Consider the following 24,966-nt stretch of genomic DNA (forward strand, 5'->3'; position numbering starts at 1 on the left):
CATGAGGCAGGCTCTGTATTATTATAACCATCTTGGAGTCAGGAACTGAGATCCGTCTGGAAAGATCACTCTGCTTGCTGAAGAACACACAGCTAGTAAGTGGAGGATCTAAGGTTTTCCATCTAAGGCAGGTGACATCTTAGAGCAACTGTTCTCAGCAAATATGAGGTCAGGCTTCTCATAATAGCAATTAGATTAGCTTTCCCCCCACCCCCGACAGTGGGGACACAAGAATGTATTACAAACTCTAAAGAAAGTGTTCAAAGATTTAAGTCTCTTAAAGTTTACATATTGAGCTTCTTATTTGTTTAAAGCAAACCAAAGGGAAATTGACCCTTGTACTACTGCCAACTCCTTTTGATATAAATAGACAATTTAGCAGATGTCTGGGCCTCCGTTTGGTTATCTTGAAATAATTATTGGAAAGATCTGCAGCTACGCCTATCTTCTGAAAATATTGGGATATATGTGCAGTGAACACAGATATAAAACATCCATATGTATATGAACCTACATGGGATAGATCTTCAAACACATTTTTAACACATGTAGTTTTATTTGTGTCTATGTTTCTACACGGACATTATCTTTGGAAAGGCAAAGAAATCAGCCCTATTAAATAGGAAGACCAAATGCGTGCTTGATCCTCATGGAGCATGAAATTAGACTCAGTCTATGTCCAGAGGGAAAAACCTCACTGAACAAGTATAAGAGTTGATTTTTTTTCTTTTCTAGCAGTTCTTTATCTCTTCTCCTATTTTAAGGACAGTTAGCACCACTGAACAATTACTTAGGAGGTACAATACAGAGCTTTGAGTGTAGCTCTTTATACACTTATCAAATGAGTATTATAATTTGCTATAATTCTCCCTCCTGATTACATACAGTAGCTATTTCATTCTCTAAATAATATCTTATACATTTTTTTTAGAAGTTGGTTAAATTGCTTCGGAGAATATTAGGCTCAGTTTCTTTGAAGGGTAATACAGTGGGAGTGACTGCATAATTATCTCTACCGGGCTCGCACCCACTATACAATGTCGTCTACTACATCGATTGCTTTCCTGTTGAGAACTCCAGTTAATCCTACTAACTCACACACAGGAAAATGAGGCAGGCAGATTTTATTTTTAACTTGGGACTGGGAGAATAAGAGAAAGAAATACTAAGATTGATCAAATCTGGTACATTTGCAATTTTTTATTTTAAGCTGTTGTAGATCTATGTGCTACCAAATAGGTACAGTAATTTAGGCATGACAGCTACTTGTGTACTAGTGTCCTATCTGAGAAGCTCTGCCTGAGACCAATTGTCCTCTAAGCCACTCCACAGCTGGGCTCTTTGATGCCTGGCAATTACTACTCTATTCTGGATGGGGAGTTTTATTATATTTCAAATTGATGGGGATTTTATTCTCAAAATGCTAAGCATTCCAAATGCTTCATACATACAAGATTTTTACAAATAATCCCATGGCTTCCAGCAGAAAGACGTTTAACACAAGTCCTTCAAAATAAATGCATCAGGATTTCTAGAAGAATCCCATTTTCCAGTGTCATTCAATTATGTGTCTATTTATATGTCTGTCTCTCCAAAGGACAGATGGAGAATTCAAGGGTGGGGTTCTGGGGCATCTTACTCATGTTCACATGACCAGTGACTGACACGGGGCCTGGCACTTGAACCCTTCTCTGCCCCAAATTATGAATAGAGAACAGGTATTAGAAATTAGAAGTTCAAACTGTTTTATACTCCTAAATTAGTGAATTAGGCTCTCAGATTGCTACTATTCAAAAGAAACTGTCACTAAACTGTAGTCATATTCATTTAAAGACATTACCACTAAAGTCGACTAGAGGTTACCCTATGGTTGGAGGTGAGAACAGAGATTGACTACAAATAGGTATGAGATTTCTTTTTGGAGTGAAAGAAATGTTCTAAACTTAGATCAGGGTAATGATTATAAAATCATTGAATCAGTGAGTTGCAATGAAACAAAATAAGACCCTTTGCCCAAAATCTCTCTTCACAAACACAATTACTGTTAGTATTTTTTATTGTGCATTCAGTCATCAATTCAAATATTTAGATTTGGAGGTAGACAGACTGTGTTAGCTAAAATGCCAGCACTGCCCCTTGCTAATCCAGCAAGTTATACCTCTCTGGGTCACAATCTCATCTGTAAAATGGAGGGAAATGGCAGGTTACCTCATTGGGTTGCGATGAGCATCAAATAGTGACAGTAAGTTTTCAATGCCTTTTGGTTATCATCCCATGTGTTCTATTTAATTATAATTTCTTAATATTGAAAATAATCAGCCATCGCTGCAAAGGGTAATTGACAGGTAGAATTCTTGTAAAACCCTAGCTAGATAAGAACTACCCTAAACAATACAGTGACTTACTTCTGAGTTTCATTCACAATCTAGGGCTCCTCCAATTGAAGTATATCCAGAGTTATTCTAAAGCACACTTTTTTTTTTTTTTAAGATTATTTATTTGAGAGAAAGAGAGAGCTGGAGGAGGGGCAGAAGGAGAGGATCTTCACACAGACTCCCTGCTGAGTGCAGAACCCTACACAGGGCTCAATCCTGGGACCCTGAGAATATGACCTGAGCCAAAATCAACAGTCAGACACTTAATCAACTGAGCCATTCAGGAGCCCCCGAAGTAAACTTCTAATTTCTTTTCTAAAACCTTCAATGCTCCAGTCTTCTCCCAAAATACTGCCCCTAAGAACCCCAGCTGCCAACAGGATTTAGAGTCCAATGTACAAATTCATTGCATTGCACAGAATCCATTTATAAGCTGCCCTTCCAATCCTCACCAATGTATTATTTTGACGATATTCTTTCTCTGCTCCACATACCTCATTCTCCAAGTACTTCAAATTCCTTTGCAAGCTGAAAACACCATTCTTTTACACACATTTATTTTTGTGATTGCAGTTCCTTTTGCCTGGACTACCTGTAGTGTGTCTCAAAAAATTCTTAGATATCCTTTGTGACCTAACTCAAACGTCACATTCTTTAGTTAGCTTCATCCTTCTCTATAGCCTTGTAGTAAGATATACACACCTCTACGAAAGCACACATTGACAGACTCTGCCCTTCTGGGCCCGTAGAAACTGTCCTTCCACACTGCCCCCTCCCATGCTCTAACCTACTGAACTATTGTGGTTAACTTATGTTAAACCTCTGTACCTTGGCACATTTTCTTTCCTCTTCCAGAAGTCCCTTCCCTCCCCCCCTCCCCTGCTTATTTTCCCTGTGCCATCAACCTAGCAAACTCCCATAGGTTTCTCAGACCTCTGTTTAGAGATGACCACATCTCAGAAACATCTATAGGTCTACCAAGACTAGGTTTTCATTATCTGCCCCATGTGTTCCCAGAGCACCCTTCGATGATCCTGAATATTGGCCTCTAACACCATATGGAAAATAGTCTGTGGAGGGACATTCTATGAGAGGCTAGGCTTTATAGAACTGTTGTCGGTCTCTATAACTCCAGCACCTAGAAAGTCCCTGGTACACGGCAGATGCTCAATGCATATTTGTTGAGTAAATGTACTGATTATCTCCTTTAGAAATAATTTCAGGGACACCTGGGTGGCTTAGTCGGTTAAGCGTCTGCCTTTGGCTCAGGGCATGATCCTGGGGTCCTGGGATCGAGTCCCGCACTGGGCTCCCTGCTCACTGGGGAGCCTGCTTCTCCCTCTCCCTCTGCCTGCCGCTCCCCCTTGCTTGTGCTCTCTCTGATAAATAAATAAATAAATAAATAAATAAATAAATAAATAATTTCAGTCTGGGAATTACATGGTAAATGAATTATAACTCAAAAAAAATCTGTTAAAAAAAAATCTGAGTTACCAATCTATGTTTTTTCACTGTAGCTTCACATCCCAGTTGCTGGACAAAGGTCTTACATGCTTGCATCCTTATTATGGAGCCTGGTACACGTAAGATGCTCCATTATATTTGCTGAGATTTCATAAAAGTGAAGTATTATGCCAGATTCTAAGCCATTGAACACTTTCTACAAACGATCAATTTATATGATGCTCCTCAGTAGGTAAACTGATAGTGATATCATAAATCACAGAGCTGGAAAATTCATTTATTTCAACATCCACATTTTATAAATTAAAAAAATTAGGCTCAGTAAAAGAAGTAAATTACACATGATCATGCAAATAGGATCCCAAAAGAATACCTCCTCCCAAATCAATATCATTAAAGGTGTACAACTTAGAAAGATTTATGTCATACCTGAAGCCAGATTTAGAGTTATGAGTATGGACTGTGCAAGCACCAAATAGTAAAAATAAAAGTAGGAAATAAATTTGGAAATAAATAAATCACTCACACACACACACACACACACACACACACACACACATCTATATGATTAGATTAAACAGGTGTTACTAATCATGAAAAGAGGAATAAATAAACACTTGGCTTGACATGAGTCATTATTTGATGGGCTATTTCAGGACAGAATTGATATTTCTAAATGGTTGATACCACGAGAGGCTATACCAAAGAACCACAGAAGTGGAAAATAATCACTAATGATTTCTTTTATGGAACAATTCCATAGACTATGACGAGTTCCCACTTAAGGATTCATAGTATTGGAAATTTCCACTTGGACAATTTTAAGCTTTTAAAAACCCTCCAAAATTGACACCTAGGAGTAAGTATGTGACTCAACTAGATATCACTAGCACTGTATGATATTAGAAAATTTACTAGGGAAAATCATTCCGTATCTCTTTTTTCAGCATATTCATCTAGAAAAGAAAAAAAAAAAAACAGGCCATGTGCTCACATATCTCTTCAGAATGCAACAACTTCGATAAAGTACCCCAAAGCACAAGCTTATGAGGTATGGTAAAGAATACCCAAATTCCTTGCTCCTCAGAGATAAAACTCAGCATATACAGTCTGAAGCCTAAAATCCCAACTATCTATTTCCTATCACAGGACTGAAGGCCCATCCAGGCTCACTCTAGTTCCTTAAAAGATCCAAGCTCCTTCCTAAGCATGCATTGTTCTGCAAATGATCATTCTCAATTTGATACCAAGGTGTCATTTCAGGAGTCAGCTCCTCTGAGAAGCACTACCGGACCCTTCCGGTAAACATCACTCCAGATAACTCCCCATCTACACCTTTTATCCTATATGACTATCTGAATTTGTTTACTGGCTTATTTTTTTTTTATGATAGTTATTGACTCACTAAATATTTATTGTGATCATCTTGTACAAAATACTCTTGCTTTTTATATCTTGGTATTCACTGCTCCAAGCACCATGATTGCACACACAAGCTAAGCAGATAATACATGTTTATGGAATAAATGTTTAAATAAATGAAAATAAAATGGCTTACTAGGTAGTAGCCAAAAAGAGTGAAGAAGAAGCATATTAAATAGGATAGGATAGGATAGGATAGGATAGGATGTTTACTGGCTTATTGTTTATGTCTTTACATTCCCTTAGCTTCTCCTCCAGCATTTATGGTCAGCCAGAGAAAGAAGCTCATCTGCCTTAGTTATCCTTTAATCCTAGTACCCAAAGTTCATACAACATAGTAGGACTCAGGTGTGATGAATGAAGAATGCAACAACCTGAGTTTATAACCTAGATCTGTTACTTACCAGTTGCAAGGTCACTGGTAAATCTTCCAGGCCCTATTTACTTGAATAAAGACCAGGAATCATAAATATATCTGTCTCATATTGCAGAACTCCCTAATATTAGGAGCAAATACCTTATGAACCACAAATATAGTTTTCAGACAATGATAACACTATCAATCTAGAAGACCTTTTGTATGCCAGGCTCTGTTCTAAAAAGCACTTTACACAGGTACTATGATGCCTTTGACTATACGATGCACTATTATGTTTTTACCACTAATATAGAAATAATTGGTGCCGGTGAATCTCTAACATGATGATTTCTCATCATACCGATTATAAGATGCGCTTCAATCTCAAAGAAATTAATGGAAAAAAAAGTACTTCATAGAATAGAATGCAGTTTTATACATTCAATACTCCTCTAACAATCCTATGAGATAGGTCCGATTACCATCATTATTTTACAGATGTGGAAACTGAGGCACAGAGAGGTTAAGTTACTTATTCAAGATTACAGGAGTTTTAATGATAACAAGGAAAGATGAATAGGGACTCAAAAAGCTCTATAGCTTCAACTCTCCATAAAGTATCAAGAGTTAGGTTCACTTCTCTAAATGATACAACTGAACTAGGAAATTCTCCTCCCTGAAGTGAATGGTACTCTGACTTCTAATAATGCTCATGGCAAAGTATTATGAAAATAACAGTAGAAAGAGAGCAGTTTTAGATACTGAACTTCCAGTTTTCTCAATCTGCAACCTCTTTGCAATTATATAACTCAGTTTTTACCAGACCAACTTGCACTCATTTAGATTTTGCTTTTAACTTTTCTCAATCCTTTCATTTATCTGTTTTCTGTATTCATAAAGACACTGAAAGCGATTCTGGAAATGATCATCTATTTGTGTTTAGATCTACTTTCTGCCCTTCTCCACTCCCCACTCTCCTTGGTCTGAGCTTACTAGGCATTAAATAAATGTTGCTGACTAACTAAAAGCAAAAATGAGATCTGATTTGGCATCATATCCCATGGCATGAAATTAAAAAAAAAAAAAAAAAACACCAACAAACCCACAACTCAAGCATATATTATCGTTAGCTTCCCAAATATGATTAGTGGCAATCTTGGTGTAAGTTACATAAGCAGAGAACATAGCTTTTCGAGCCCAAGCAGAAAAATCCAGGGATGTAGTATGTATGGTGGTAGGGGGGAGAGAGCTGAAACACATACATGACTTTCAGAGATGTGACTGTGATGTGACCCAAACCCGATTATTGAATAGCTAATAAAGCTAATATAGGAAATAGGACACAGATTTAAAAGAGCATAGTCACCATCAATGTTCAATTCTAAAACAATATTCTTATACATACAAAACACCTCAAACACAGATAAGTTGTTTGGGGTGTCCTGATCCTCCATATGAAAGTCAAGACATGTGATATTCCAAACCTCCCATGAAAGTCTAACATGCTTACTATTAGGAAAAGCAATCAAGACATAAATCCCTTATAATCATGTAAGGGAAGACTGAAAAGAAACACAATTCTATCAGTTTTTAATTGTTCATCAGAGATCTTGGCTACTTGAGAAATTACTGAGAATATAAAAAACCTTATTAATCCATTCGCAATCATATGAAAATTTCTACTAACTACACTATAGCTGTTCTCTTTCCGGACCTGGCTGAGCAGGAGGCGCCATCATGGGAGTCGACATCCGCCACAACAAGGACCGAAAGGTTCGTCACAAGGAGCCCAAGAGCCAGGACATCTACCTGAGACTGTTGGTCAAGCTGTACAGGTTTCTGGCCGGACAAACCAACTCTACCTTCAACCAAGTCGTGTTGAAGAGGTTGTTCATGAGTCGCACCAACCGGCCACCTCTGTCCCTTTCCCGGATGATCCCGAAGATGAAGCTGCCTGGCCGGGAGAACAAAACAGCTGTGGCTGTAGGGGCCATAACCGATGACGTGCGTGTCCAGGAGGTGCCCAAACTGAAGGTGTGCGCACTGCGTGTGAGCAGCCGTGCCCGGAGCCGCATCCTCAAGGCTGGAGGCAAGATCCTCACCTTCGACCAGTTGGCCCTAGACTCCCCCAAGACGGTGGCACCGTCTTGCTCTTTGGTCCATGCAAGGGCCGAGACGTGTACAGGCACTTCGGCAAGGCCCCGGGAACCCCGCACAGCCACACCAAACCCTACGTGAGATCCAAGGGCCGGAAGTTCGAGCACACCAGAGGCCGCAGGGCCAGCCGAGGCTACAAAAACTAACCCCAGATCCTGCCTTGTTATTAAAGATTTTGAATGCTGAAAAAAAAAAAAGCTTCCTTTCTCACATACAGGTTAAGAACTGTTCCAAAATTGTTTCTAAATCCTGCTTGTCAGTATATAATCCCCCACCCACACCACCTCTTAGTAGCAGGTAGACTTGCGTAGAAATGACTTGCATATTTCTGGCCAACAGCTTTGCCCACATCTGCAAAAGTTTGGAAGTGTGTGAGTAAAGGAAGATCCATACATTTTCCAATAATACATGTTAATAAAAATAACCTTGACGCATAGTAAAAGTCCCTTCTGAGTCATCAAATATTGAATGCTTTCAATTATTTTAATATTAAATGTGTTTTATCCTATTTGGTTCTTCAAATTCTTTCTCCACAATGCATGAGACACAGTATGTACTTGACAACGTATTTATGAACAAACAAAAATCGTGTTTAGGGTTTTAAGAAACCTATTAGAAATACTAGCTTTGAATGGACATAAATAGAATAAAACCTTTTAAAAGCCCTAATAATATCCCACAATTGCTTTCTAATGGGCTCATTGCTGTATTCATTCTGTTTACCAGAAGTTTGTAAAGCATGATGCATGTGTGTATAATGCTAATTCATCCCTTTTAAGGGATGTTGGCATTTGAAGTGATGCTTACTTGGACAGGAGCTTACTTGCCCTCCATGCATAGGTGTGTTTGTGTATGAAGGGGCATCAGTGAGGAACCTGACATTTCATGTGATGGTACAAGCAACGTGGAAGTGTCAAAGGAGCCCGTTTCTCCTGCAAGGATTTTACTATATGAGCTCTGACAAAATCTCTTTGGCTGTTTTATAATCTGTAAAAAAGGCAAGTACAAAAAGTTTTTCTGATATACCTTAAAGAGTCATTAAGATGTGAACATTACTTGAAATATAGATCTTTACTAATGACAGTAATTTCCTTCATTAATTGTCTCTTACGGGAAATTTTCCATGGTACGTGCTAACTAAATTTCACTCAGACTACACATCAGAAAGCATTCCTCTGAATGTCTGGAGGAGCCAAAATGATGATTTCACAAAATCATTTAAAAGCTGTCACAGTAGGCACATCTTACTGCAGATAAGGGAACGCGGTTGTGATACGAAACTGACACTGGAGACAAGCCCACGCAAGCGTTCGTATAAATCTGAACATTAGGTGTAATCAGATGGTCCACACTTTCAGTCAACACAAACCAGGTGAGAGTGCTACCCAACAGTGGAGTGGATTTGTTATTCTTCTGAAACTACAGTGAAAACTAAATACTGGGGGAACATGGATCTAGAGCCAAGGAAAAGGCAGTAGGAAAATGTGAGGAACGTGTCTCTACATTACAGAATTTTTTAACTTGGAAACATTGGGGGAGAAATCCCATCTAAGATATTCAGTTCACCCTGACTTCCTAATCCCTCCTTCCTTCCAACTCCCCTGACAGTGCATGTCCACTCAGCAATCCCCACCACCCAGTGACATTCCAGACCCCCCCCCTCCACATATCGACACACTAGCTCAGAATATGTTCTTTTAGTCACTTGCCTTTAGCCAGCTGCACTCTCTTTGCCTTTATACAACATCCACTCATTCCACCTTTACCTCGTCCCTGAAGCCCTATTTGGTCCCCCACCCCAGCCCTATACCAAGCTGGAGGCTAGACCCACAAATTACTACCTTGAATGCCGCTGTCATTAAATGCAGGGGAGACGTTCACTCTCTGCTCTGGAGTTTTCCATGGGGAGGGACCTTCCATGGAGAAACATTCATAACATGTCTCTGCCTCACACATTCTTCTCCTGATGAAAAGCTTACTGAGGAGTCAGTCCAGTGACTTAGCAGACTGCCGACTTTGAGGACAGCAACAGGGCATGTATGGTTCGGCCCCTTCCAAGTTCCACTCAGAACAGCTGCCTGCAAGAGCATGCTTTCCTCTGCTTTTTCAGACTCCATATTGTTTGGGGGTGGGGCAGGCCCACCTCAGGAGAAGCCGGCAGCGGACCTGTGCTGACCACTCTCAGGAGGGCAAATCTGTCTGTTCAGAGGTAAGACAGTTATTTCTCTTGACCTAAAGCTAATGAAGTCAGCCAAGGTGGTTTTATCAGTCCCAACACTGACAGTTTGGTTTCCATCTATCTGCCTCCTCTCTTTCTCATTGGCTTCTGAGCAAGGATAGAAAGGAGGGACTCTGTTTATTGTGTCCCGAGAATGCTCACCTAGCCTTTCAGCTGACCTTTATCTTGAAGTCACTCGCTATCTTGTTTGTTTGTTTGTTTGTTTGTTTTTGGTAGCTCTGGGGTTGTACCTATTCTTGCAAAAGCCAAGACACAGTGCAGACCTGATCATCAAATTTCCAGGGGGCTTCAGTGTGGCACCACCATACCTTTGCATGAACCCGTTCAGTGCATATCCGAAAGGGTCCATCTACACTTCCTTGGCTTCACACACTCTCAGGCCCTCTCCTGCACATCTAACTTCCCTTCCTTCTTTTGAGAAGAGCAAGGTTATGTAGCATACATTTTCTCCTATTCAGTAACCTGTTTCTGTTAATGGACTCTTCTCTGTGCAGGAACAGAGGAAGAGATGCCCCATCCCCGTGTTATGCAAATCTTCCCATTTGTGTTCTTGCTCCTATCGCTCCCACCCCGTTCCCTTGTTCACGTCCTTCTCCACACTCACTAGTATCTTCCATGGCTCCCACTCCACATGAGCCTTCTCTTCTGCATCTGAACACAGGTCTCACTTTGATTTGGGGGTAGTGGGAAGTTAGCTTTAGTTCTCTGAAGATAGCTTTTTCCTTTTTTACAGCAAATTTCTTGAGAAGATGGAAACAGTAAAGCCTAGAGATGAGAGCAAAACTCAAAAAAAGTTCCACTGTTGCTTAGAACCACGTCAGAACCAGAATCTACATCTTTGGAGCTTTTGGAGCACGTGGACTTGAATGCTACCTCCTGAAAACCTTCTGTGTGGCTAACTTAAAAACCCACTGTGATGGAGGAAGACATAGAAGGTTGAGTCTCTACCATATCCACAGTTCTGTTCAAGGTTAAGAGCTTCAAAAAGTTGTTTGTTTTTAAGAAATACATTTCCCACAGCTTTGTAACAGGTAATTCGGAATTCTGGCCACAACTAATTAGATGAAGAGACTGAACCCAAACCAGCAACATAAGATAGGTTGGAAGAAGAATTCCTTCCCAATTTGTACTGGAGAAGAACCAGCTACAATAATGGACCTTATTGTTTCAAACATGTGAGGGCAAGGCACAGCTGGCTGGCAGCACAGGGAGTAAGGAGTGGAAACAAGAGACACACAGAGTAGCAGGAAGCAGCTGAGACAGGAGACGGCATTAGCGAGGGAACATCATGGTGTCCTGTCCAGAAGAAAGCTACACAGCACCACTGACAGGAGCAGCAACAGGAAGACAGAAAGGAAAACTGAGAGAAGCTAAGCCATAGGAATGGAGACCCCTGTTCAAGGAAACACTAGGGCTTTACTTTGAGGGGATGGCAAAATCAGCTACTGTTGTGTCCTCAGTGATATTCCAGGTTTCCATATGGCTTTGTTGTCTGGCTGATGACACGGTAAAGTCAACTGAGGTAACACTGAGCACGCCTTGGCTTCCTGCAACCTGAAAGAGCCTAATTACAACAGAACCGAGGAACCGTTTCTTTATTTTAAAGGAAGTTGGACAAATATGAGTCTGACCACATTGGCATATCATGGTTTAAAAAATAACGAAGCCTTTTTATATAATGAAAAGGAAAATGGAAGGAAGGGGAAAGAGAGAGTTTACTGTGCATGTCTGCTTGCAATCTTGTAACACCAAACAAACCATTCAGATTAGCTCTCTTCTCTTCCATGGCCCATTTTCAGGTTTTAGTCCCTTTTAATTACCTCTAGTCCAAGGCAGCTCGGAAAGGTGGCAAGAGCAGGACGCTTGGGAGTAGAATTAACTCTCTGGACCTTTAGATCATATAAGCAGTACAGAAAGTTGAATCATATATTTTTCAAGCCTGATTATGCAAAACACTTGTTTCTTAACAAAGAATAAGATAAAGGTATTTTGCAGTTCATTGCCCCATTTGCATTTTTAATTACGGTAGACATCTTTATTGTATTAAATACCTTATTCTAGCTGAGTGAAGAGTGTGGCTGCTTTAAGTGAACAAAAGTGTCACAAGAATACCTTACTCTTCCTCCACGGCGAGCACCTGTATCCAAACCATAGAGCCATGGAAAACAACCTCCCCAACGTTTACTCTCCTGGCCACAAGTACCTATTTAGAGAAGTGTCTGCATTGGTCTGAACAACACATCCCCAAGCAACGAAGTGGAAGCTCAGGTCGATAACATGAGCTACTATGCGGACTCTAACATTTGGGGATGGTGGTTGAAACTTACTTATAAACCTCAAAAAAAAAACCAAGCAGTTATGGGGCACCTGGGTGGTTCAGCCTGTTAAGCGTCTGCCTTTGGTTCAGGTCATGATCTCAGGGTCCTGGGATCGAGCCCCACACAGGGCTCCCCACTCAGCAGGGAGTCTGCTTCTCCCTCTCCCTCTGCCCCCCTGCTTGTACTCACTCTCTCAAATAAATAAATGCAGTCTTTAAAAAAACAAAACAAAAAAAAACCCCAAGCAGTTCCAGTTCTGGATGTCTAGTTCTAGATTCCAAAAAACACAAAGACACCCATGCAAGAAGCTCATCTTAATATTTATAATAAAGAAATGCCACCCCTTAATGCCCATCAGTAGAAGAAGCAAATGATGGTACACTCAAACTATGAAGCAGGGGACAGGTGTTAAAAACAATATGGCATATCCCTGCTTACTGGCATGAAAAGATCTAGAAGCAAAGAGCAAACTGGAGATACTATCATAACATTTATTTTTAAAATAAATGTTAGCTACAGAGTCACACCCATAGCCATAGCCATGTGTATTTATGTATTGTTAAAAGATTGCAAAGATGCCTGACAAACAGACGATACTGATTATGAAAAATGTATGGAGTTGGGGGAGAGTATACAGCAGTAATCAATAGAGTAATCCGAGGGAATGCTTTTAAGTTCTATTCTACATACTTCTGATTGCTGGAATATGTTGTGATGAGAATTTACTCACATACTCCATACATATATATGTTTTGGTAAAGTTAAGGAACAGGATGTCTTCAAAGTACTGCACACATACGTGACTGGTGGGCCAGCACTGCTCAGTGGAGGGATCCCTGGATTCAAAATCAAAAGGACCAAGAATGAGACCCAGTTCTGCCACTTTAGAAGTAGGATTTGGGGCAATGCACTCAACATCGTGTGTAATACTGGGACAACAGTTTCTGGCCAAGCAAACTCACAGCACAGACTCGATGTGAAGGTAGAATAAGATGAGCACAAATCCATTCTACAAGCCACCAACACTCTATACATCTCAACTACAACTACCACCATTGTCTGTATTAATTTGACCTCTTAAATTTCCCTGAAAAGAAATAGCTTAGTTTGTGATAATAGATGATAATTTGTTTTAAACTCCTCCATTTGAACCACATCACTTCATCCTGTCTCCTTTCACTAAGGTCTGGAATTAAAACAAACATCAAATGAGGCCGTAGGATTTTATTTTATCTGTCACATACTGCTGTCATTAAACACACTTGAGATGAGTGGGTTTAGTTCAAATAAAACTGCTTCTTTCCCAAACTCAACAAACATGAAGCAGGGAGAAAAGGAAGCCTGCACTTGAATCGTGTTCAGAAGCCCTGCACGTTACATTTCAAGGAGATCCATCTGGCAGGCTGACACAGTAATAAGTTCTTTTAATTGTCAGGTCACTTAGATTACAGATCCAGGCTGTCAATTTTCCCACTGCAGTTTTTTTGTTATTGGTAGCTCCTTTAAAATTTGTTTTTTTCCTCTAGTTATTCTCAATGAGAAAAACTACCTTCTTCTTCCCCAGGAAGGTAAGGAGGCAGCAATTCAATGCAACAAGCATTTACTACTGAGCACCAACTACGGGGGAACTGGGCTTGCTGTTAGCAATTCAAGAGAGAATATATAAAAATCCCCATCTTGCCAGAAGTCACAGGCAACAGGGGCAATAAACTCTTACAACCCCAAATGACACTCATAATGGCATCAAAGTTTCTGGTACACCTGATGTGCCCCATCTTTTTAAAGGAATTCCTTCTCAGATGTACAAATCTACTTAATCCTGGCAGTTTAGCTGCTTGAGGAAGTAAAAAGAGCAACATTGAGGAGACGGTAGAAAGGGGCATGGATGTGTCTGCTTGCGCACATGCCCAGTACGTACTGCGGCGATCCTCCAACCTAAGCTCAGACTGCCCTTCCACACAGTCTCGCGTCCACCTGCTCGCCTCCATGCACTGTAGCTTCTTGGCGATGCCCCATTCTCACCAGAATGTGTACTTTCAAGCTGCTATATCTCTACTCAGTTTCCTTTTCTGGATGTTTCCCTCCTCCAAACTTCAATTATACTTTCATTATATTGCACATAGTCAGTGTTCAATAACTAGGAAGGAGATCAACACGCTGGAGGATTTACCAAACACTGGAGTTGAAAAGAACCTGAGAAATGATCTAGTTTGGTCCTTCATAAAAGATGAGCTAGATGTTCAGAGAAGCGAAGGGGTCTTCTGAAGTCAAATAACTAGTGGAAGAGGTGGGTTTGGAATCCACTCTTCTGACTTGCCCAGTGCTCTGTCTACAGCACGCTGTTCCCTTACATTTTTGAGGAGTGACAGGGACATGTACTGACAAGCTCAATGGATTAGTAAGTATAGACAGCATTCCATTAAAAGGAAGGAAAAAAAAAATCAAGGGTGCTTATTAAAACAAGCGTACTTTTTTTTACGGTGACTGCTCCCTGAGACAACGTCCAAGACATCGTACATTCAGGTACCAAGAGCACCTCTCTTGCCCACCGCGGTGAAAAAATGTGTACTACGAAACTCTGAAGAAGCCAATGGCAACAGTGAATTTCTACTCTGAGTAAAATGCTCTTGGAACTTAAGAAGGCATTTAAGGTTGGGAATATATTAGAAAGGGAGGCAAATGCAGATCCTATAGGCTTAAGAAAATGCTTCCCAGTCTCATTTCATTCTCCTGCAAGAAAAGACAGATTTGCTTAGGGACTAAGGGGCACACAGACACCCTAACTCAGGCTGGAAGTCCCACTGACATTCAGAACAAAGGCCAGGGCGTTAGACGGAGAAAAGGCTGCTGCAGGAAATCAGCCTATGCGGCACTATTACTATAGGACTCCAGAGCACATCATTTCTTTTTCTTTTTTTAACATGTACTTATTTATTTGAGAGAGAGACACACACCCACACGCACGCACGCATGCAAGTGGGGGGAGGGGGAGAGGGAGAGAATCTCAAGCAGACTCCCCACTGAGCGAGTAGCTGGAAGTAGGGCTCGATCTCACAACCCTAAGATTACAACCTGAGCCAAAATCAAGAGTCAGATGCTTAACCGGCTGAACCAGTCAGATGCCCCCGGAGCACATCATTTCATCTATCAGCCTGTTTCCTCATCTCTAAAATGTACATAAGAATCCCCATCTTCAGGACTTACTATGAGATTTCAATACTAATGAATAAAGGAAGAAACTCTGTAAATATTAAGATATTAAGTGAAAGTACTGAATTGTCATTATCAAGAAAGAACATCAGCCTTCTAAAGGCCTCTAGATCTACCAGGCTCAGAAATCTTACCTGTTTACTACTGCAGGGGTAACAGTGGGACTGTATAAACTTTGAATCACAGAAAAGGAAGAAAACAGAAATGGTGTCCTCAATACTTGAGTATCCAATAAACTAAGGGGTAAGTGAATGAACTTGAACAATCCATGTGGCTCTAGAGAGACCTAAGGGATAGGACTGCCATTTCAATATAGAGAAGGAAATGACTTGGCATTGGTCAACGAGCAGCTAATTCTGAGAGTTAGGACTGGAATCCAGCTCCTTGGGAGCCCACATTCCATTCGTAGGAGACTATGAAACAAGAGAAGCCTAAGAAACACACAGAGAAATGGACAACCCAGCGCGGCAGAGATTGCTGGGTAGGGATTTGAGGCCTCATTAAACTGGAAGGGATCCTCCGGGATGACTGCAGGCCATCTTCCTCTCCTTATCAGAGCAGTGGAAGACCCTTTGGGGGTAGCACAGCACAGAGAAAAACCAGGTGAAGAAAGACACCCCAGGCCACCTACAGGAGGGGAAGTAAAGCTGCACCTACTCAGGGTCAGTTCCTGAGTTGAAGGTCATCTATGCATTCTCTCTCTTAATTCTAGCCATGTCATAATGTAAACATAATTATTCCTCTCTTACCATTGAGGAAATTAGGATCTACAGAAGTCAAGCATCCCTCCAGCATTCACAGAGCTCCTGAGTGGTAGATGGAGACTCCAGGTCCCACACAGCAGAGTGCGAGCATGAGCTCGTTCTCCTGGGCCAGATGAATGCCCGCACCAGCCCCGGCCAGTAGATGGTAAGGGGCTTAGATGCCGGACGCAGGAGGTCAGCGGATCCTGCTATGTGTGCAGCTTGCATTCAAAGGGGAAAGTGGTTTGGGGGACAGTGTGACATTCACATTTTCTGAAGTGAGTCGATGTGAGGTAAGTGTTATTATTTTTTCTGATGCGAAATTGGGGGATTCTGGATACCTTTTTCAAAGTGCAAATATTTCTCTTTGTGGCAATGACATGGCCAAAGAATAATAAAATATGCATAAGTATAAATATAACTGGAGTGGGTGAGGAGTCAGAATGGCTGAACAAAGAGGCTAATAAGCAGCTTTGTTTCCTAGTTCCGAGTGAAATAGTTGATTCTGTGAACACAGAAATACAAGAATGAAAACAACAGTCTCATTGGTTTTCCCTACTAGACACAACTCTACGTACTTCAGCTCCAGCCTTCATCTAACTGAAGCTCTTATTATACCATCATCCTTAACTCATAAAAATCAAATTGTATTACTCCGTTATCATAATGTTCTAAGTCTTTCTCGCTTGGTGCATATTTCACATATCATTTTATACTCTAATGAGATCCTGAATAGGTTACATTACATATACATCGGATAGAATATTTAGGACTCAATTTTCACCATCATTGAACAGCTTTATGCAATTCATATATTCAAAAGTGTGTGAATAATCAGGTACTTGTGATCATGATGGTGGGCCAATTAAGAGCTGAAGGTTGGGCCATATGTCTTCACAAGGAATTACTTCTCAGTCCCAGCCTAGAATTCTGGGCTGGAAGAAGCACTGGAAATTATATTCCTCCAGCTCTTGCATGTGACATTTGGGGAGACTAAGGCCCAGACAGGAACAGGGACATGTTGAAGGACACATAGCTAGACAGAGGCAGGGCACGTACTAGAATCCAGATATTTTGTTTCCTAATCTCTATAATACCTTCTTTGTCTCCCATCTGAGACAAAGTCAAGATCCTTGTTTTATCAATAACTCCTCTTTTTCCCCATGAATTCAGAACAGAACAAAGGCACTGCTACTCTGAGAAAAAGCAGAGTCATATACACAGGTCTCTCCGTAGACAGAAAGTTAATCAAACGTAATCAGTGTGACCCAGTGTACTTAAGATCATTACATTCATTTTTGACCTTTGGAGAACCTATGGTTTTATTTTGCTTTTATTTAGAACAGCAAGTGGGAGGTAAAAAATGTCAAAATAACTATGGCTTAGCAGTTCTGGTAATTCTATTCACTGAATTGTTTTAAAGATTGTTGAGGGTTTGATTTTTTTCCCCCAATTGTCTTCACTTGTTCAGCAAACATTTGTTGAGTGCCTAACCCATATCAAGTCCGAATGTGTTAAATACAATGAAAAATCCAGAAACAGAGGCGCAACACACACACACACACACACACACACACAGACACACACACACACACACACACTCCCCACAATTTACAAGTTTCCTGTCTTATCAGAGGAGGGAAATGTACACAGCTGACCTTCACCGTCATAGAGTACAGAACGTGACAAGTGCCCGAAGAATTGTGTACATCAAGTCCAGTGGGGAGGGAGGCAAGTTCCAAGGATGAGAGTGGCAGACAGATAGTGATGAGACATTATAGGAAGCTGTAGACGGAGAGCTAGAAATGACAGAGTCCACTGGAGATGTGTGCAGCAGGAGAGATTAGGATCTCAGTAAACTGTAGCACCATCAGGTGTAAAGATGAGGTACGGAGATACAGTTTTTCATCCTGGTGTGTTTAGTACATAAAAGTTTACCCCAAATTAGGAATGCGTTTAAGAGAAAGGCTTGTGTTTCTACAGAAGAACAAAAGAACTAAGAAGCAGAAAAGGAACTTACTGGCCAGTACTGGAGAAGATATTTTGTCTGAGTGTCTATGTGGGAGTAAACAAGCATGTGTACACACACACTTGGCTTGCTCTCTGCTCAAGAATATTGATGGGGGTGGGGAGGGTGCCTAGGTGGTTCAGTGGTTAAGTGTCTTGACTCTTGATTTTGGCTCAGGTCATGATCTCAGGGTCTTGAGATCGAGCCCCGCATGCTCAGCGGGGAGTCTGCTTGAGATTCTCTCTCCTTCTCCCTCTGTCTCTCCCCCCGACGCTCTCTCTCTCAAATAAAATAAATAAATCTTTTTTTAAAAAAAAAAGAATATTGATGGGGATGAAGCAGTACACTTGTTATGATGAGCACCGGGTATTGTACAGAAGTGTTGAATGCCTAATTATACACCTCAAACTAATATTACACTAACTGGAATTTAAGTAAAAACTTTAAAAAAGAATATTGATGGGGCACTGGGTGGCACAGTCGGTGAAGCATCCGACTCTTGGTTTTGGCTCAGGTCGTGACCTCAGGGTCCTGAGACTGAGCCCTACATCATGTTTCAAGTTTCTCTCTCCCTCTCCCTCTGCCTCACCCCAGCCCCACTCTCTCCCTCTCTCTCTGTCAAATAAATAAAGCCTTTAAAAAAGAATATTGATAATATCCGTTCTTTACTGGACTGTGGGATCTTGCACAAGCGAGTTCACTTTTTCTGTGCCTATTTGATAGCTTCTGACACGAAGTACCGAAATTGGGCTCTTCTCATGGGCTCTGTTGTTCTGCTTATTGCATAATTACAAGCAGACAAGAGAACACCAGAACACCATGAGGACAGTTCTACACACCTGAATCAATTATGGCCCGAACAACAATAAGAAGACTTCTAAAATCTCTGCCTTCCCCCAAGGTTCTTCTCGACTCTTATCCTCATTCAGATAGTGAAGTTAGCCACAGTTGTGTCATGGGGCATAAGCCACACAGTGCTCTGAGGAAGGACAGGTCAGTGGGAAGTATGGTTACAGCCTTCTCAGGAGGAACACAGCAAACTGAGAAGCTGAAGATACTGCCTTTTCCACTGAGAGGACAGCTATGCGAGAAGGCCAAGAAACACCTGTCGCTATTTTCTGACCTGAGAGAGCATGGCACAGGAATTGGAGGAGATATTTGCTCGTGGTAGCTCACTCTGTCGAGAGACACAGCTCCTAAAATCCACCACCCATTGCTGGAGTTGTTGCTGACCACACTCCTCCTGGCCCAGTGTTGATTTAGATGTAAAAACCTGCCTCAAGAATCCAACAACCGTAGTTTTTATTCCATTTCCCATGAGCAACTGCCCCATACCTACCAACCAAATGTCATTTCTAGCTTGGATCGTCACTGGAGCCTACAGCCTACCCTCACAAAGCTGCCAGAGTGATCCCTGAAGTCTGATCACATGACACCAAATGTCCCCATCTCCCTTGGAGTAAGAGTCAACGTGCTTCCAACAGCCTGCAAGCTCCTATGTGATGAGCAGGGGCCCAATGTGTCCCTGACCCCATCTTTTCTCACTCCCCGAAGATCACTCCAGCTCCAGCTACCCTTGGCCACTTTACTTTTTCTCAAACAGGCCAGTTGCCAGCCTGGCTCCTCTCCCAAGCCTTCCACACGTGTGCTCTTCTCTGTCCAGAACATGCTTCCCTCTGTCCCAAATATCTCCAGGGCTCACTCCCTTGCCTACTTGAGATTTCTGCTCAAATATCACCCACTCATCAGGCCTTCTCTACCTACTCTATGCCAAATAGCAAGTGTTACTGCACTCTCACCAAAGTATTTCCTCTCTCTGTTTATCTTACTTTTCTCTACAGCACTTTACTTCATCAGACTTAATATATACTTCCTTATCTGCTTCTTATTCCTCTCCCCAGAGGAATATGAACTGTTTAAGGAAATACATTTTCTTTTATTCAAAGCAGCACCTTCACCTTCTACAAGAGAGTTTGCCATTCAACAGGTGCTCACAAAATATTTGTCATAATACAATAATCCCCCCCTTATTCATGGGGGATACATTCCAAGACCCCCAGTAGATGCCTGATACTGTGATAATACCGAACAGTCTATATACCATGTTTTTTTTTTTCCTATTTACACATACCTATGACAAAGTTTAATTTACAAATGAGGCACAGTAAGAGATTAGCAATATGATAACAATATACTCCAACAAAAGTTATGGGAAGGAGGTCTCTCTCTTTCTCTCCCAAAATACCTTATTGGACTGTACTCACCCTTCTTCTTGGGATGACGTGTGAGGATAAAATGTCTATTTGATTACTGAAGTGAGGTGCCTCATGGGCATTGTGATGGAATGTTGGGACACTACTGACCTAACAATAGGCCAGAAGGATGATCATCAGCTTCTGGACGCAGGCTGACCACAGGTCACTGAAATTGCAGATAGCACAACCATGGATAAGTGGAGGGGGGGGGAGCAGGGAGGGGGCTACTGTATTAAATACATGCTTTCTCTGGTCACCCTTACTGGAGTTCTAGAAGTAAGATTCAACTTGAAGAATCCAGAAGAATAGCGTAAAAGTGTGAAATGTAATGCAACAGTGTAGGCACTTGTAAATGTGGCTTGTTGATTTAGAATCAAAGTAAAATATTATACATCACCATCAATTTGGACTGTGAGTCACAGACTGTCAAAAGTGGGAGGCAGCTGTGCTGGCCTAGGATGTAACTGGGAGCCAGGTGATGCTGGCCCCAGGCCTGGCAGTGCCGCTGACCTACTGCACGACCTCGGACAAGCAGCCTCATCCCTACCGATGTTCCTTGTCATCCAAAGAAAGAGTGATTCACCTCTAATCTCTTAACGTGCGTTGGTATGAATTCAACTACCACTCATTCACAAGATACTCTTCCTGAGTTTACATAGAGGAGATCAATTCACTACTGTCAACTCTACTTACAAGTTAGGAAATAAGTCACATTTGAAATTGTGTGCCCTTTTCTTAAAATTATGCCACATCATTGACATCTAAAGTGGGAGATAGAAGATTCTTCCTCACTATGCACCACAGTGGGTGTTAGAGATTATCAACTACAGCAGAGAAGTAACAATTCAGGACACTAAACTCTTCCAGAAACACACGTGCACATATGCACACACACAAAATTCATGCCCATGCACACACATGAAATTCACACCAAGAAAAACAATTTGCAGTTTTCCTTCAAATGGACTCATTTCCCATCTTGGTATGCAGTCTCACATGTGCAGGAAATGTGTTTTCTCCTAAGTAGCAGAGACGACCTTTAAAAATACACCCCCTCTTTATTCCCCAGCCTGCAATCCCATGAAGATCAAAGCCAGTTTGCTATTCTGCGTTCACATTTCTGTGATCAGATATAATGTGAGCACCTCGATTCTATCTTTACCTAAGTGACTCATTTGGTAGAAGCTCGGGCATCGAACACTGCTCTGACAACCCTCTCCTTTGAGGCTGACTCCACGTTGGTGGTGTTACAAGCCAATGTCCTGTTTAGCTGCTTCCCTCTGCAACACAACAGCGTAATTGGAACTGACTGAACAATAAATCTCAATTTCCCTTTTCCATCAGGAGAATCTTTCAATTTACTAGGCTTCCTCTATTCACCCGCTCCTGTGCGTTACGAATCATTCTTGAACAAGCACACAAGTCAACTGCCCACTCGTACATTGAAGGTACAGGGAATCGGTGCCAATTTTTTCATTAGACATCCTAGATCTGCTCCTTGGGGACCTCAGAGAAACCTGAGTGTTACACCTGGGTTGAATATATGAAGAGGCTATCCCCCTCCACACTCAGGCTCTGTCAGCTCCAGAAAGCACAAATCCAATGTGCTGCTCTTCCAAGGAACAGGCATCTCTTTGTCCTCCTAAATACCTCGTGCTGCGACTGAGTTCCAGATTCCAAAATCCAAAACACCTCTGCCCAATGAAAACCTTCCTGAACTTTTTACCCAAGTCATAGACCATGAATGGCATTCCCCCAGGCTCCAGAAAAACCAAGTAGGGAGATAATGTAGAAAAGAACATGGTAAAAAGGGATGAGAAGATTAATGATATGCAGATGGCATATCCGCATTGTATCCCAGTATGTTGAGTCAAAAAATAGATTTAATTTTCCCATAGAAATAAACGCAAAGGGTCGTTGGGTACCACAGAGCTGCTCACTGCAATAGTTCATTACAAATGAAATATCCCTGTGCTAAAAAGAACTGAATAATTCCCTACTGCCATCAGAATAACTTCAGAACCCTTTACATAAGGCACAGAACACACTTCATGATCGGGCCATTCCGTCTCTTCTCATCGACAGCCTCACTATCTGTGCATGAACAATGTGTAATTACTCACATTCCCATAAACAGACTGTGGAAGGCAGGATAATGGTTCACCCATACGTGTCCACAGTCTAACTCCCAGAACCTGTGAACATGTCCCTTTACGTTGGCAAAGGGGACCTTGCAGATGTGGTTAAGGTTAAAGATCTTGAAATGCAGAGGTTATCTGGGATTATCTAGGCAGGTCTAGGCTGATCACATAACTTCTTGAAAGCAGAGAACCTTTCCCAGCTGTGGTCAGAGAGATGCAACAGTGCTGGCTTTGGAAGGGCTGGGAATTTCCTTTGGAGAGGAATAGGCCACAAGCCAGGGAATGTGGGCGGCCTCTGGAAGCTGGAAAAGCCAAGCAAAGGGTCCCCTAGCACCTCCAGATACCAATGCAGTTCTGCTAACACCTTTATTTTAGGTGAAGAGACATGTACTGGACTTCTAAACTACAGAACTTTAAGATAATAAAGAAATGTGTTGTTTTAATCACCAACTGTGTGGTATTGTTACAGGAATAATAAAAAACTAACACATCGGCCAAGCTCACTCCCACTTTCTGGCCTTCGCTCACGAGTTTCACGAGCTGATGCTGGTCCTTATGGCATCCTCTACTTACTTCTCATAGAGTTTTCCAGATCATATTGAAATCAGCAACACATGACTATATCGCCAGCCCTAGATCCCACTGGGTTTCTCAGAACATGTGCTTCCTCACCGATGGGTGCCTAGCAGCTAGCATACAGTACTGTCCATCTACTAGAGAAACCACTGCAGTTATAGGTACTGAGTAAGTAATCCTCATGTGAGGTTAAGATACAATGATTCAAGGATTTATGAAACATCAGAGATCAGAGTCACAACCCTCATTTGACAGATGGAGACATTGAAACTAAGAGAGGGAAGGCCTCATGGACACCATACACTTTTCTTACAGTTAACCAGTTAATATTCAAACTATTTACATAAGCTCCTCCACCTGATGTGCAAGGACCTCCAAGATGGTGTCACATCTTTCTAATCTGAACTTTTACCATTCCTCCCTGCTCCTACCCTACTCCCAAGACAAAGCTCTCTCTGCTCCTGGAGCATCATTCCCACTGACATTATTGATGCCCATGGTTGACCAGTACATAAAGGTCAGGTGCAGGTGGGACATTTTCGGTGGAGAATAATCTCTTTGGCAGAAAGTAAGTTCGACAGCCACCACCATCCCTCCTACCCCCAACATACACAAGGTGTCTATTTTCCATATTAGCGCATATGTTATAACTTGTTTGTTTATTTTTATTAGCATATAATGTATTATTTGTTTCAGAGGTACAGGTCTGTGATTCAACAGTCTCACACAATTCAGCGTTCACCATAGCACATACCCTCCCCAGTGTCCATCACCAGCCACCTCATCCCTCCCACCCCCCACCACTCCAGCAACCCTCAGTTTGTTTCCTGAGATTAAGAGCCTCTTATGGTTTGTCTTTACTAAAGTAAGTCCCTAAAGGGAAGGTGTATTTTTATAGCCTGGTAACCAACATAGTATCTGTTCCATATATACCTATTAGTTTGATGAGGAGCCAAAATATTTTAAAATATTTGGAAAGACTAGATGCTTTATAAGCAACTAGGTTTATTATTAAATGGAATAATAGAATATGAACTCTCTACAAGAGTTCATAGTTTGGACACTACTTCTCTATGTAGAAATTTATGCAATTCTTACTGAAAACATCCTATGACCCAGTTTCTCCAGATCCAACAAGCTCCCTGAGGCTCATAAGGAGACGCATTGCCAAAAGATACACGGATACCAACTAATGTTTGGGAATGTAACAAAGCATTTTCACTGATATCTCATTTAATAATACACAACCTCGTGAATTAGGCAGCACAGCTACCGTTGTCCTTATTCTGGAAATAAGGGATATTTGTTCAGACAACTTTTCTCACCATGATCTGTGTGTCCTACCACTCCTAACCAACAGCCATGCCAGCCCACTTGCCAGTAACCTGAAGCCTGTAAGTGCAATGGGCCAGCTAATTTGTGCTTTTCAGAGATCTCAACTGCCAAAAATAAATGCGTGCTTCGGAGATGCCCACCATGGTGAATACCCAAAGGTTTGTTTTTCTTGGCCTGATTTTTCAAGAACTGTCACTTTGTTGGCTGCTGCTTTATTTGATTTCTTATTCTGCTCTATGTTGACCTACACTTTTAAAATGTTGGACAAATCACTATAACACTGGAGTCTTGTTCAATTTGCGAAGTTACGGAGACTGGCAAATGGGAGGGGGGGTTCTTTTAAGATCCCGATAAAACAAAGATTC

The 24,966-nt window shown here is 41.5% G+C and overlaps 1 protein-coding gene and 1 pseudogene across 6 annotated transcripts in view; one reads left to right on the forward strand and one right to left on the reverse strand.

The window, feature by feature from the left end:
- LPP (LIM domain containing preferred translocation partner in lipoma) overlaps window positions 1-24,966 on the reverse strand; it is a 646,157-nt gene that overhangs the window by 276,491 nt on the left and 344,700 nt on the right. The gene's annotated exons all lie outside the window — the stretch shown is intronic.
- LOC116633960 lies at window positions 7,255-7,958 on the forward strand (annotated as a pseudogene). Its single transcript, XR_004299816.1, has one exon. The product of XR_004299816.1 is annotated as a ribosomal protein L18-like (transcript).

This window comes from Phoca vitulina, unplaced genomic scaffold (genome assembly GCF_004348235.1).
Source record: "Phoca vitulina isolate PV1807 unplaced genomic scaffold, GSC_HSeal_1.0 scaffold8, whole genome shotgun sequence".
NCBI classification, from domain to species: Eukaryota; Metazoa; Chordata; class Mammalia; order Carnivora; family Phocidae; genus Phoca; species Phoca vitulina.